The sequence below is a fragment of the Vulpes lagopus genome, chromosome 7, assembly GCF_018345385.1.
Source record: "Vulpes lagopus strain Blue_001 chromosome 7, ASM1834538v1, whole genome shotgun sequence".
NCBI lineage: Eukaryota > Metazoa > Chordata > Mammalia > Carnivora > Canidae > Vulpes > Vulpes lagopus.
In genome coordinates this window covers 35,918,997-35,932,195 of record NC_054830.1, presented here as the reverse complement: position 1 = coordinate 35,932,195, position 13,199 = coordinate 35,918,997, and the positions used below count along the sequence as shown (strand labels likewise).

At 40.8% G+C, this 13,199-nt stretch overlaps 1 protein-coding gene across 1 annotated transcript in view; it reads left to right on the top strand.

Moving 5' to 3' along the window:
- The window catches only part of FRMD4B (FERM domain containing 4B), a 322,158-nt gene that overhangs the window by 44,681 nt on the left and 264,278 nt on the right, over positions 1-13,199 (top strand). The window lies entirely within an intron of this gene.

Here is a 13,199-nt window from a genome sequence, read left to right as displayed (position 1 = left end):
CCCTATTATATAAGTGGTGATCTAGATCATGGGCTTTGTCCTTGTGGTTTAATGACTCATTAGCTCCTGAACTTTTCTGAGTTTAAATGTCCTTAAAATACTAATACTTTCTCTTAGGATTTTTGCACATACATAGTTAAACACGGTGCAAAGCACATAGTAAAGCACTGAGTAAAGAGTAACTTTCATTTTCATCATTGTAGAAGAAAGTGCCCTGATGAACTCTTTTTTAAAATAAGATTTTATTTATTTATTTATTCATCAGAGAGAGAGAGAGAGAGAGGGAACCCAAGCAGGGCAGGCAGAGGGAATAGCAGCTTCCCACTGAGCAGGGAGCCCGAACAGGAGACCTGATCCCAGGACCCTGGGATCATGACCTGAGCCGAAGGCAGATGTTTAACCAACTGAGCCACCCAGGCGCCCCCTCTGATAAACTCTTTTTGTTGCTTTCAGTAACAACTCCCTTGGGTGGGGCCCAAGGTAAACTTATTAACCAGTATTAAACACAACTTCCTAGCAGATGGCATTCTGGGGAGGTTCCCAAGACATTACTTTTAAATTTGCATCCATGCCATTCCAGGAAACCGTAAGAGGGGAGAGTGTGTTAGAGAAAGTTGGATGGGAGTTGAGGGAATATACAGAGAAGTAGGGTAGCCATTTATCCCCTGAATATCTTTGTGCTCTGCGTTTAAATGAAAAGAGAATGATACCTGCAGAGTTGATCCTAAATCAGAACTCAGAAGGACGCCAGAATGTTAGTTATTGGTGCCCTTGAACATTCTTCTTCATTTACAAGTGGCATGTGGCAAATTCGTTTTGCTAGAGGTTACATTGGTCTAACTTATTTAATGTTCTTGGAAAAGAGGATAAGGAATTTTATGACACGAATATTTCTTTGGACAAATATCTCTGGGTGATGAAGAATAAGTCTTTTGAGTGATTTAGATTGAAGTGTGTGTGTGTGTGTGTGTGTGTGTGTGTGTGTGTGTGTGACATAGAAAGGCCCAGTACATGAGACCACTGGGGGAAAGAAGAAACTGGGCTTAGAAACATTATTGGGAATTTGTGTTCAGGTATTGTCAGGGGCTAAGGATATAGAGACTTGTTCATTCTGTTACTTATTCAGCGAATGTTTATGGAGTACCTGCAACGTGCCAGGTGCTGTGCTAGACACTTGGGAATACAATAACGAGTGACATCAGGTATTGTCTGTGACCCTCGTGGAACTTAAAGTCTAAGCACAGAGGTGGTTAAATCATCACATAAATAAATATGAAATCAGATGAGGATAATTGCAAGGAAGGAAAGTAACAAGAACTGGGATGTAGGGACCCCAGTAGGGATGTTTACCAAAGGGATGTCACCCTGTCTGGTTGTGTCAGAGATGTGATATGGTCAGATTTGTGTCTGAAGAGATTAGGCTGGTTTCAGTGTTGAAAGGAGGTGCAACATTAAGACCAGTTAAGGGAGCTAGCACAGTGGTCCCCAGCAGGAAATGTGGTTGGCCCAGACCAGGTTGGTGATCATGGAGGCAGAAGTGGACCAGTATCAGAAATCTTCAATGGGTCAACTCTATTGACCTTGATGAAGGATGCATGAGACAGAAGAGGGAATTGGGGTTGAGAATGACGTCTGGGGTTTACATCTCCCTCACTGGCCTCTAGGACCTCACAATTGCACCATGAAAAAATAATATGAAATGTATGCCTCAGGTTAAGCAAAATTATTGCAGAGATCATTGGGACGTGATAAAATGCCCTATTGCTGTTCCTTGAGCTGAAATGCCTGCGAGCCCAGTGTCTGAAGATGAGAGTATAATGTATTTGTTGCATGGTCCATAGCCAAAGTCAACACAAGTAGCCAGGGTATAATGTACCACTTGAGGACACAATTTGAATATTCCAGCTCTGGGCCTAACTGTAAAGTCACGCTCTTGTGTGGTCCTATAATATTCTCCATCATCTCCCCCCACCCCCAAATGCTCTGTGCTCTTTACTTGTCAGAGCTGTTTGCAAAGCCTGAGGGATGTCACGCAACAGCATGCTCTTCAAGGAATTAGCTTTGCAATTTAATGAAGAGCAACTTTTATGACTTCAGCTGTGCTCAGTGTTTATAATTTCTCAGACTATGCTAAGGTTAAGGCTTAGTTATAAAAGCATACACTTAGACTTACATAAGTTATAGAACTTATAACTCTACAATATATGACTTGTAACTCTTGTAGCAGTTATAAGAATAAACATTTACTGGGAGCTTGTTAGTATCACTTACAAATGAGAAAACGGAGACTTATAAATATTAACTAACTTGCTTATGGACTCATGGGGACTCATTATTGTTCAATGCTTATATTTATACCCAGGACTTGTTCCTTTGACAAATATTTATTGAGTATTTACTGTATGCTAGGAATGTTTCCAAATACACAATATAATATAATAAATTTCTTGTCCTCACAAAGCTTATGCTCTTTGGGGGAAGAATACTAAGCAATATATATATATATATATATATATATATATATAATAACATAGTATACATACATATTTATACCATGAAGTATATGACAGTATAAGGAATGTGGTGAAGTACATTAGAAAATGTACTTGGTTCAAGAAGTCCTTTGTGAAGGGAAGATATTTGAGCTGAGATAGGATTGATGAGAAAGAATTTGGGGGGCAGAAAGCATTTTGGTTGGGGACACAGCAAGTGCAAACGCCCTGAGGCAGGAAAAGGATTGATGCGTTTTACAACAGGAAAGAGAAAGCCACGTGGCTGGAACATCTGAGCCCAGGAAAGAGGAGTATCTTTGGAGGCCAAGAGAATAGAGGCTCTTTAGGACCACAGCGAAGAGCTTGGATCTTTTCTAAGTGCAGTGGGAAGCCACTGGAAGGTTTTACAGCAGAAAAGTCACATGATCCAAGGAGGAATTAAGATCATTTAGTTCCTGTGTGGCCAATGAACAAAGTAGGTATACCAGAGTATAAGAAGAAAGTTTGGTGCTTTGGACCATCACTTTGGAAGAGAGGTAACAGAAAAGTAGATGAATTTTCAATGTCTTTTGGATATGAACTGAGAGAGCTTGCTGGCCTACTAGATACAGGAGATAAAAAAAAAAAAAAAAACAGAAACAAGGGCAACTTCTGGGTTTTTGATCAAAGTGATTAAATCATGAAGCCCTATACTGAGGATTCAACCCAGATTTCCTTAACATTCCAGCAATCTCTTTTGAAAGGCAAGTATCTAATTGCCTGTTCTGGTGAGGAATTCTTCCTTTTGAAGTGTTATCTTATTATTCTATCTACAGGAAGCAGGGAGAAAGAGAGATTGATATTTATAGGGTGCATTTAAATTCAGGTTTGCCTGCCCCAGATGTCTGCTCCAAGCCTTCTGACTAGGTTACTAATAGCTCCACAGCCCTGGCTCTGCCACTCCTGGTGCCTGTCTTAGGGTCCAGTCCCTTAGATCTAAAAGAAGACAAAGAGGTTGACAATGTTGCCCTGACTGACCTTCTTGCTTAGAAAATGTACTTGGTTCTGTGCTGGCTTTTGTTTGCCGTCTACTTCCTGGATCTGGTGTCATGACTTGCCCAAGAAGACTTTGTAAACATGTTTGCTAGCATGTGTTGACAGATTGGTTTCCAGAAGGAGATCTGGACTGTGTTCAGGGCGTCTGATGGTCCCTAGAGGCCAGAGGGAGTCTGGTCCCTCTGTCTCCTTGCTTTCTACTGTCAGAGGGGCCAGGCCCCAGAACTCAGTGCTGCGGTGGAGCTGGGTCACCACTGTGCTTTGGACGGAGAACAGGGTGGGGCAAGTTGTCCCCAGGCTGCTTCGGAGTTGGCTTTAGACAAGAGACTAAGGTCCAGCATGTGGTCGAAACTACACATGTGCTTCTGGCAGAAATCACATCAGAATTTATGAAAGTATATTTTATAACTTCATCTGTACTTAACAACGATCATCTCTTGGTTGGAGATACACAGAGGGTCCTTTGGATATAGTCTTTCTGTGGATGGATGAACTCTGACACCAAGTGGGTCATTCTTACCCCTTAAAAGACTGTGTAGTCTCTTATTTGGGCCTAGAGGAGAGTGTCAATAAGTCAGGATCCTGGCAGGAAACAAGATTCACCTCGGATGGTTCAAATGGAAGAGAATTAATGAAGGAATTACTCACATGTGCGTGGGTGGTGCTAAGGGAACAAACAGGATTGAGGTGCCATCCAGAGGCTAGTGGCAGGGTAAGCTGTCACCAACCCCAGGGCGAAAGGGGACAATGGGCAGAACGGTGCTAACCTGAGCCAGATGAGACCAAGAACCATAGAGGAGGAGCCCCCAGCAGGGGATAGAGTCCCATCCGTAGCAGTCCTGCCAAGACAAGTAGCCTGAGGTGGGAGGGAATAAGACAGGATTACCCCTGTCCTCTCTCCTGTCATCTCCTGTCTGCCAGGAGAGAGGAGGGAGGAAATGGAGGCAGCTGCATCAGGAGAAGCAAACAAAGACCCACCAGCATAAGAGGAAATGTCATTCTTCACTCCAAATCATAGGGTTAGCATTGTCTTTAAATACACACTCATACACACACACACACACACACACATGCGCACGCGCATCAGGTAAGCACACCTCCTCCCACAAAGGAAATCCAACCTTGTATGTTTTATTATTACTTGGGAAGTAGTGTTGTGGACGTATAAGACCCAATTATATTTTTGGTTAGGTATATTATCATTAAAAAAACTTCCAGCAACCCAAAATTTGCATTTATTTATTTATCTATCAATTGCATGTAGTATATGCATATTACCATGCTAATATATTGTGCGCAGTGTAGCACCGTAAGGGCCCCGTTCTGTAGCTCAGTTTCTTTGTAATGTTGCTTTGAGTCTTACGTGAGCATCTACAAAATCCTTAGAATTGTGCTAGATGGGAAGTAAGCAGAATGTGGGTTATGTTGCAGTATAAAACATGTCCTAAACAAAAGTTTTTAAGAGTGAGATAAAAATATGTAAACAGAAGTTTTGGGGTACCTGTGTGGCTTAGTAGGTTGAGCATCCAACTTTTGGTTTGGCTCAGGTCATGATCTCAGGGTCTTGGATTTGAGCCCTGGGTCCAGCTGTGCACTCAGTGAGGAGCCTGCTTGGGATTCTCTCCCTCTTCCTCTCCCCCTCCCCCTGCTTGCATGGGGTCTCTCTTTCTTTCTCTAAGATAAATAAATAAATCTTAAAATATATACGTATATATATACTTATATATATAAACTTCTGTGTGTATTTATATATACATTTGTATGCTTATATATTGTACCTACCTAGCACACTTCCTCAGGGGTGTACGCTCTCTCCAATTTGAGACCAGCAGTTACGACTTAGTATTTGCTACCTGGCAGACTGTGCCATCTTGAGTAAATTCACCTCCCCACAGCCTCACTGGCCTTATCTGTAAAATAACAGCAGTTAATAGTGCCTATTTTGTAGGGCTTCTAGTGGACTAAATGCATTACAACCAGTCAAACACAACCCCGGGCCCTGGCACACCAGTACTCAGTAAAATATTACATGTGCTTATTGCTACAAAAGTAGTGGTCATAGTATTTAAATGATCAAAGAGAAAAAAATCCATAATCCTCAGAACCATATAAGATCACAATAAAAAATATACTGGCATGTTTTTAGACTTTTTCCTAAAGATTCCATATACACACATACATATGTTGCCTAATTAGAATCACTGTACATTCCATTGTAGACCTGTTTTTGTAGTGGCTATGAAATATAACATCTTATAGATTTAGAATAGTTTAGTCACCCAACCCCGTTGTGGGTTATTATTTTTTTTCATTTTTAAACAACGCTGTGATAAATTTTTTTTTTAACAACTTTTTTGGGATTATACAATTGACCTTGAACAACATGGGTTTGAACTGTGCGGGTCTGCTTGTACGTAGATTTTTTACACTACCGTACTATAAATGTATTTTCTTTTCCTTATGATTTCCTTTTTTAAAGATTTTATTTATTTATTTAAGAGAGAGAGGGAGAGTGCAAGAGCACAAGCAGGGGGAGGGTCAGAGGGAGAGGGAGAAGCAGACTTCCCTCTGAGCAGGGAGCCCGATGCGGGGCTCAATTTCAGGACCCCAGGATCATGACTTGAGCAGAAAGCAGATGCTTAACCAATTGAGCCACCCAGGCATCCCTCCTTATGATTTTCTTAATGACATTTTCTTTTCTCTAGCGTATTTTATTGTAAGAATATAGTGTATAATACATATAGCTTACAAAATATGTGTTAATTGTTTATGTTATTAGTAAGACTTCCTTCTGGTCAAAAGTAGGTTCTTAGTAGCTAAGTTTTAAGGGAGTGAAAAGTTGTACTTGGATTTTCAACTGCCAGGGAGGGTGGGCACCACCGACGCCTGGGTTTTTCAAGGGTCAATAGTAACTTATATACCATAAAATTTATCCTTTCAAAGTATGCAATTGAATGGTTTTTAGTGTATTCAGAGTTGTGTACCAAACCAGAATCTAATATTTTTGTCACTCCAAAAATAGACTTGTACCCATCATTCTCATCTCCATCTCCACCCCTCCTAGAATTAATCTACTTCCTGTCTCTCTAGATTTGTCTAAATTCTGGATGTTCTGTGTAAATTGGATCATGCAATATGTCATGTTCCAAAACTGGCTTTAGTCACTTCAGATAATGATTTTGAGGTTCGTCCATTTTGTAGTACTGCCAGTACATCATTTCTTTTTATTGCTGAATATCCCATAGTATGGACACATTTTATTTTTCCATTCATCAGTGATGGATATTTGGGCTATTTTTGTGATCGATGATCTTAAATTAATCTGTGTACAGATCTTAATTATTTCCTTTGAATACACGTCTAACCATAAAAATGCTGGGTCAGAGATGATGCGTATAATTTCTAAACTTTTAATTAGCAAACACTTCTGATGCAGCCTCTCATTTGAACACATTAATTACTTCTTTTGTCATTTGAAGGGTCATTGCTCTTCATCATAAGAACTACAAAACTTTTCTTTTGTGTTCCTGTGACACCTGGAGATATTTGCAATTGCTAATCTTCTACAGAACTATCTCTTGTGATTTGATCCTGTTTTGGGTGCCTGAGACTCTGGTGGGCAGTGATATTCCTAAAGGGAACTAACTGTATTTACTTATATCAGTCTGTATCATTTTCAACTAGAAACGCCCTGTAGTCAGTCTGGCATTAATGAAAATCAACAGAGACTTGTCAGTGGCAGATGGTCTCTTGAAATTGTCTGACTTTGCCCTTTTAAGTACATTTTTCTGACTATCAACCTCTTGAAAGGGTTCTGAGCCACGGTTTCACAGCACACAGACAGCTGATATCCTTAAGTGCATCATCTTATTTATTTAAAATATGTTATATAGATAAACTGACTTTTCCCTGCCTTTAAGAGTTGGAAGATAAGTGAAAATTTGTTTTCTCCATGCTGGGGTTTTTAATCCAACATAGCTGTTAAACTCTTGGGTGGCCACCTGGGTAAAATCTACTCACACTTTTCCTTTATTATATGAGAGGATCCTGCAGGGAAGGCAGCTGGTGGATAAACACCAAGCTTAAGTCTTACTCGGTGTGAATCCTGGATATTGTTTACAAATAGAATGGTCTCTGCAGCAACCAACTAGCTGCAGATAACAGAGCCACCTCATTTATAGCTGCATTTAATCTTTCCAAAGCCAGAAACACAGTCCTCGAATCATGGTGAATAAAACAGCTTATTATGCCCTCACCTTCACCCCCAGAGCCTCTTTCTCCATTGACCTTTCAGGTCACAAGCATCAAAGGTGATTAAAATACTTTGTTCTTTGTACAAAGACTGCACGTCTCAAGGCTCCCCAATATTGTGGTCAGTGGTGCTGATGCCATCTTTACTTCACTACTTCTTGGGAACAACTCCATGCATTTATGAAACTGATGACCTAGAAGAGAAGAAAAGTCTAGCAAGACTAGTAAGTGTTGGACGTCTCCTACGTATCACTTACAAGAGGCTTTTTTATACAGGCCATCCAATATCAACCTCACAACTCGCCACGAAGTAGGTGCTGTTGTGGCCATTGTTAAAATATGAAAGTTGAGGCACATCTACTCTGTGCCTCTTAGCTGCCAATGTGTGAAAATTCTAATTAAATACAAACTTCTTAGGATTTCAGCATAGGAAGTACATTTATTTCTAAGTGTAAATAAAGGTAACCTGCTTGCTCAATTCTTTCCTATCAGTTAGAGACTGTGGCCAAAGCCTTTTAAAATAAATGCTGCCATGTTGTATTCTCCAAGATGCAGTGTTCAGAGACGATGCCCCCCAAAAAAGTAGGGAGGTTCTATGACCAAGAAATTTGGGAACTGTTGGGTTAGATTAAATTACATAAGATTCTTGATTGCAGACCTTCTCAGAGACTCTAATATAGGATGTACATTGTGAAACCTTAGAACGTACTTTTTTGGTGGGACATCAGTTAACATTTAAAGAGCTGGGTTTTGTGACACACACGGTCAAAATGAACTTCTTAATGGCCATTCTTTATGGGCTTAATTTTTTTAATAGGTCCAGAGTACACAGAGGTATTTAGTGAAAAAGTGTGTCTCCCTTTAACTTTTCCCTCTGAGATTCCTTGAGAGACAAACATTGATTTCAAGATCTGATGTATTCTATGTGTGTGCAACCATGTGGGTATGTATGTATGTGCATATATGTGTGAGTGTGTATGTTTCCATTTTGAGCACGCTATATACATTTTTCTGTACCTTTTCAATTTAATATATATTAGAAGTCACTCCATAAAATGCTGTGTCATTTATTTTAATATCCACATTGTATTCTATTTTATGGTTGTGCCCTAATCCATTTAACCAGTACCTGACAGGTGGACGTGTAGAATATAGTATTTCCAATTTTTCTTACCAGGAACAGTGCTACAGAGGGTGCCCTTGTACATTTGCCTTTGTCACCATGGTGCTCCTTGTATCAGCCTTTGATAAAAGCTGAGGGAATAATAATAATAATTAATAATAATAATAATAATAATAATAATAATAAGTGACTCTGATGATCTGGCTTGATCCAGAGATATTTAGAGTTCTGGAGACCTATAGATCCAAATCCTTAAAAAAAATAATGTCTTAAATTGTTTAAAATAGAAGAAACAAAATATAGATTATTTTTTGAGAGAAGAAAAATTAAGATTTTAAAAAAATTCTGTTTCTCTGAGAAAATAAAGAGGTTTGGAGTTAATAATTCTACGTGTATTCCTGCTCATGGCAAAATGAAACTTGCAGCATCAGACCTCTAAGAGCAGGGATTTCCTACATGCATAACCTTTGATTTTTGATTCAAACCTTAAAGCAGCCTGCTTTATTCACCCTGGTTCAGAAGTAATGGATTCACTTCCTCACAATCTCTAACTGCTTTTCATTTCTGCCAAATAGCATTTAACTGACGCTCAGTCTTTAAGCCTTGTTTTTTCTCTTGAATGTATTACTCCCTTTTCTTTTTTGTGTACTGAATAGAAAAAAAAATAATACCACAGAGAGTAACTCTTCACGTAACAAGAAATATAATATTTCTTTTTTAAAATGATGTTGATGTCTAGTGAAAGTCTGCTATAGAATGTGATAGAAATCCTCCCGTATTTTGCTAAACGGCTTTATTGATCATGTCTTCCATATTATTTTAATCAATTTGATCAGTGGGGTTCAGTCTTAGCACACACGGGGAAAATTTCCTCGTAGCCAAATTACCATCAGGAGATCAGGTCATTTCAGTGCATGTTACATTGGCTGGGCCTCCTTTGGAGAGTGCCAAGCGGTATGCTGTAGCCACCACTCATCATAAAGTGCCATCGCTGTAGGCTAGGCACTCTGTGTGTGGTATCTGGTCATTTATACAATATGTTCGGTGTCATATGGTCCTGTATTAATAGGTGGGTACTGTTATTATCCCCAGTTTATACATAAAGAAAGCAAAGTACAGGACAATCAAGTAACTCCCTCTAGACCACTCAGCCAGGAAGTTCTGGAGCTAGAATTTGAACCCATTCTTCTAAAGTCTTGCCCAAATTAGAGATGGCCTGATTCTTTAGGTCACATTTGGATTCTTTGAAGCCTGAACACATGTAACCAACAGTAAGAGAAGAGGTGTTATCACTGCTGCAGTCTAGTTATACCAAGCAGTGTGTGGATGGGCCCCAGTGTTCACAGCCCTCTGCAGTGGGACACTCTCTTCTCCTACATCTAAGCGGTCCTGGCTTCAGAGTTGGCACCGATCTCTAGGCTGGAGGTAGAGCAAACTCAATGATACAGGTGACTCTTTCAAGGAAGGAGATGCTTTGACCCTTTTGTTAACTCCCCTGGGACAGAAGTCATCAGCTACAGTGATGTCTGATCATAATTGTGTGTCAGATGGGCAGGTCCCTCACCATGTTCTAATAGAAAGCATCCCGGGCAGCCCAGGTGGCTCAGAGGTTTGGCGCCACCTTCAGCCTGGGGTGTGATCCTGGAGACCCAGGATCGAGTCCCACATCAGGCTTCCTACATGGAGCCTGCTTGTGTCTCTGCCTCTCTCTCTCTCTCTTTCTCTCTCTCTCTGTCTCTCATGAATAAATAAATAAAATCTTAAAAAAAAAAAAGAAAGCATCGCCAAAAATTTCCTTCAAGAATTTTTACAAATATTCGCTGTTCCCTTCCCGTGTTTTAATGTGTAGAAATGGTCAGAATGCGTAGAACCCAGTATGACAATAAGTTTTCACATCTCCCCTTTGTGTCAAGGGGCTGATGGAGAGTCATTATATAAATCCTGAGTATTAAGGTGTTTTCAGGTCGTAAAGAAGAATTTGACCAAAGGATTCCCCAAAACACGAGTCTAATTTGATTCTAATCCTGTGCTCTTAACCACTGCTGTGCTGTGGGCATCTGGTCATTTGCATTTGTCCTTTGAGCACTATAAACCCATCTACTGCTGGAAAAATCTCAAAAACTATATACAAAGGGAACTAACACCTATTGAGAGCCAGGAACCGTTAGATACTCCATCTCCCTATAAAAAGGGATTGCTGGCACCATTTCACCCATGACAAACTGCCAGCTGCCCAAACTCAAACAGTGAAATGCCCAAACCAGGACTCAGATGCAGGGCTTGCAAACCCTTGCTTCCGTATGCAGTCCTTCCACATGCTCTCTTGCCTCCACAAATAAGCAAGATGCAGAAACCAGAGACAAGAGGGAGTCTTGATTGCCAGGTTCAGTTTCCTGCCAAAGCAGGATGTAATTGCAGGGCTAAGTCTAGGGCCTATGATAAGCGGACACTAAACTTGCTCTTCGCAGAACATCTGGGATGCGTTGGGGTTAGGGCAGGAGATGGGGAGGAAGAGGCTGAGGTGCAAGGATCCCTTCATAACCGCTGCCCTCCTCTTGACTGAGCCTGCGAACATTTCCTGAAAGATGGTCCTAGATACTCAGTGGTCTCCCAGATGTAATTTAGGTTTTCAAAATGCTCATAACCTGGAGACATGGTTGCAGTAGCATGGATAGTTTTGCCGTATCTGAACTTGGTCTTCATCTCTTCTTGGGACGCTGGCTTGAGTTATTTTGGATGTGATGTCATTTGGATGTGATGTCTCTCATGATGTAACAGGTACCTGTGCGAAACAGGCTGCCAGCGCTTTCTCTCTTGACTACGCTGTTCACCAACACTGTCCAAAGGTAACGAGGAATCAAGCACCAGCCGAATGGCTTTGTTTCTGTAACTTAAACTCTGGTTTCTTTCTTTTTTGCAGAAAAGAAAACGATAGTTATGTTGCTTTTGTATAACATTTCTTTCATCCCTAATAGGTATTTCTTTTCTTTTGATTTTTCTTATTACCTGGAAGAATGTTAGGTAAGGATCTACTCTTGCTTTTACAATTTTTTTTCTTTTTCTTCTTTCCCTTTCTTTCTCTTTCTTTCTCTCTCCCTCCCCCCACCCTGCCACCACCTCTCTTTCTTTCTATTTTCAAAGATTGAAGGGCTCGATGCTTTGTGGTTAGCCGCACAAAGGCAGCTATAAATTTGAGAAACTCCACAATGCGCCATGCTTCATTCTGCTCTTCGTTTCCCCGAGTGATCGTCATTTTGTCAGGGTAATCGCCTACCGGATGACTCCTCGTTGAAAGGAGGAACACATTAAAAAAAAAAAAAAAAAAAAGAAAGGAGAAACACAGCACAAGGCTGAGGGGTTTCCTGATACCTATTGTTTGAGCCCCACTTTGATTTTCCTTTTCTTCCAAGTGTGAGCTAGGCTCTGTCATTTGCTTTTCTCTCCTCTCATTGATTTTGCTTGAGACCGTAGTTTTACTGAAACATAAATTTCATCAAGCCAGTCAGGTGAAGAGGAATCTATTTTCCTGAAATTGGTCTTTCGGAGAGAGGTTTTCAGTGTAAGACGTTGTGGAGGAAAATTCTGGCTGCTTTTTGGGGTAAGTTCTGGTGAATGAGGATAGAGATTTGGAGAGCAATAAGGCTTTGCTTGGTGGTGGTTGTTGTTGTTGTTGTTGTTGTTGTTGCCGGGTGAACTGAGGAGACCCCAGGCTCTGGAGCCTCAACTCAGCCCGTCCCAAAGATGTCACCGAAGGCTCTTGGTCTCACCATGGGAAAGAATTCAAGCACAGACACAGTGCAATGAATGAGCGACATAAGTGGGAAGGTCTATTAAAGCAAAGGTACACTCCCTAGATGTGAGAGCAGGAGAGCTCCAGAAAGAGAGTGAGCTGCATGCCCTGGGGGTTGGGTTTCTATCTTTTACTGAGGGTTGTTAACTAGGGGCTGGAATATTCATTACTTGGGGCAAGTATTTCTTGGAAGCAGAGTTTCCAGCTTTTTCTTCCTAATTTGTTTGGAGGTTTCCCCATCATGGCATCTGCCATCTTGGGCCTGTCTAGTGTGATCCGCCTTCTTGTGGAATGTGCCAGGACAGGCTTCTGATTTCCTGATAGCTGGCCATGACTTCCTTATTGCTGGCCTCCAGGTGTCCTGTAAGAATCGGAATGAACGGCCTACTCTAACACAATTACAAGAGCAGAATCAAGCATCTTTTTTTTTTTTTTTTAAGATTTTATTTATTTATTTGAGAGCTGGAGAGCAAGCAGGGAGAGGGGCAAGAAGGAGAGGGAGAAGCAG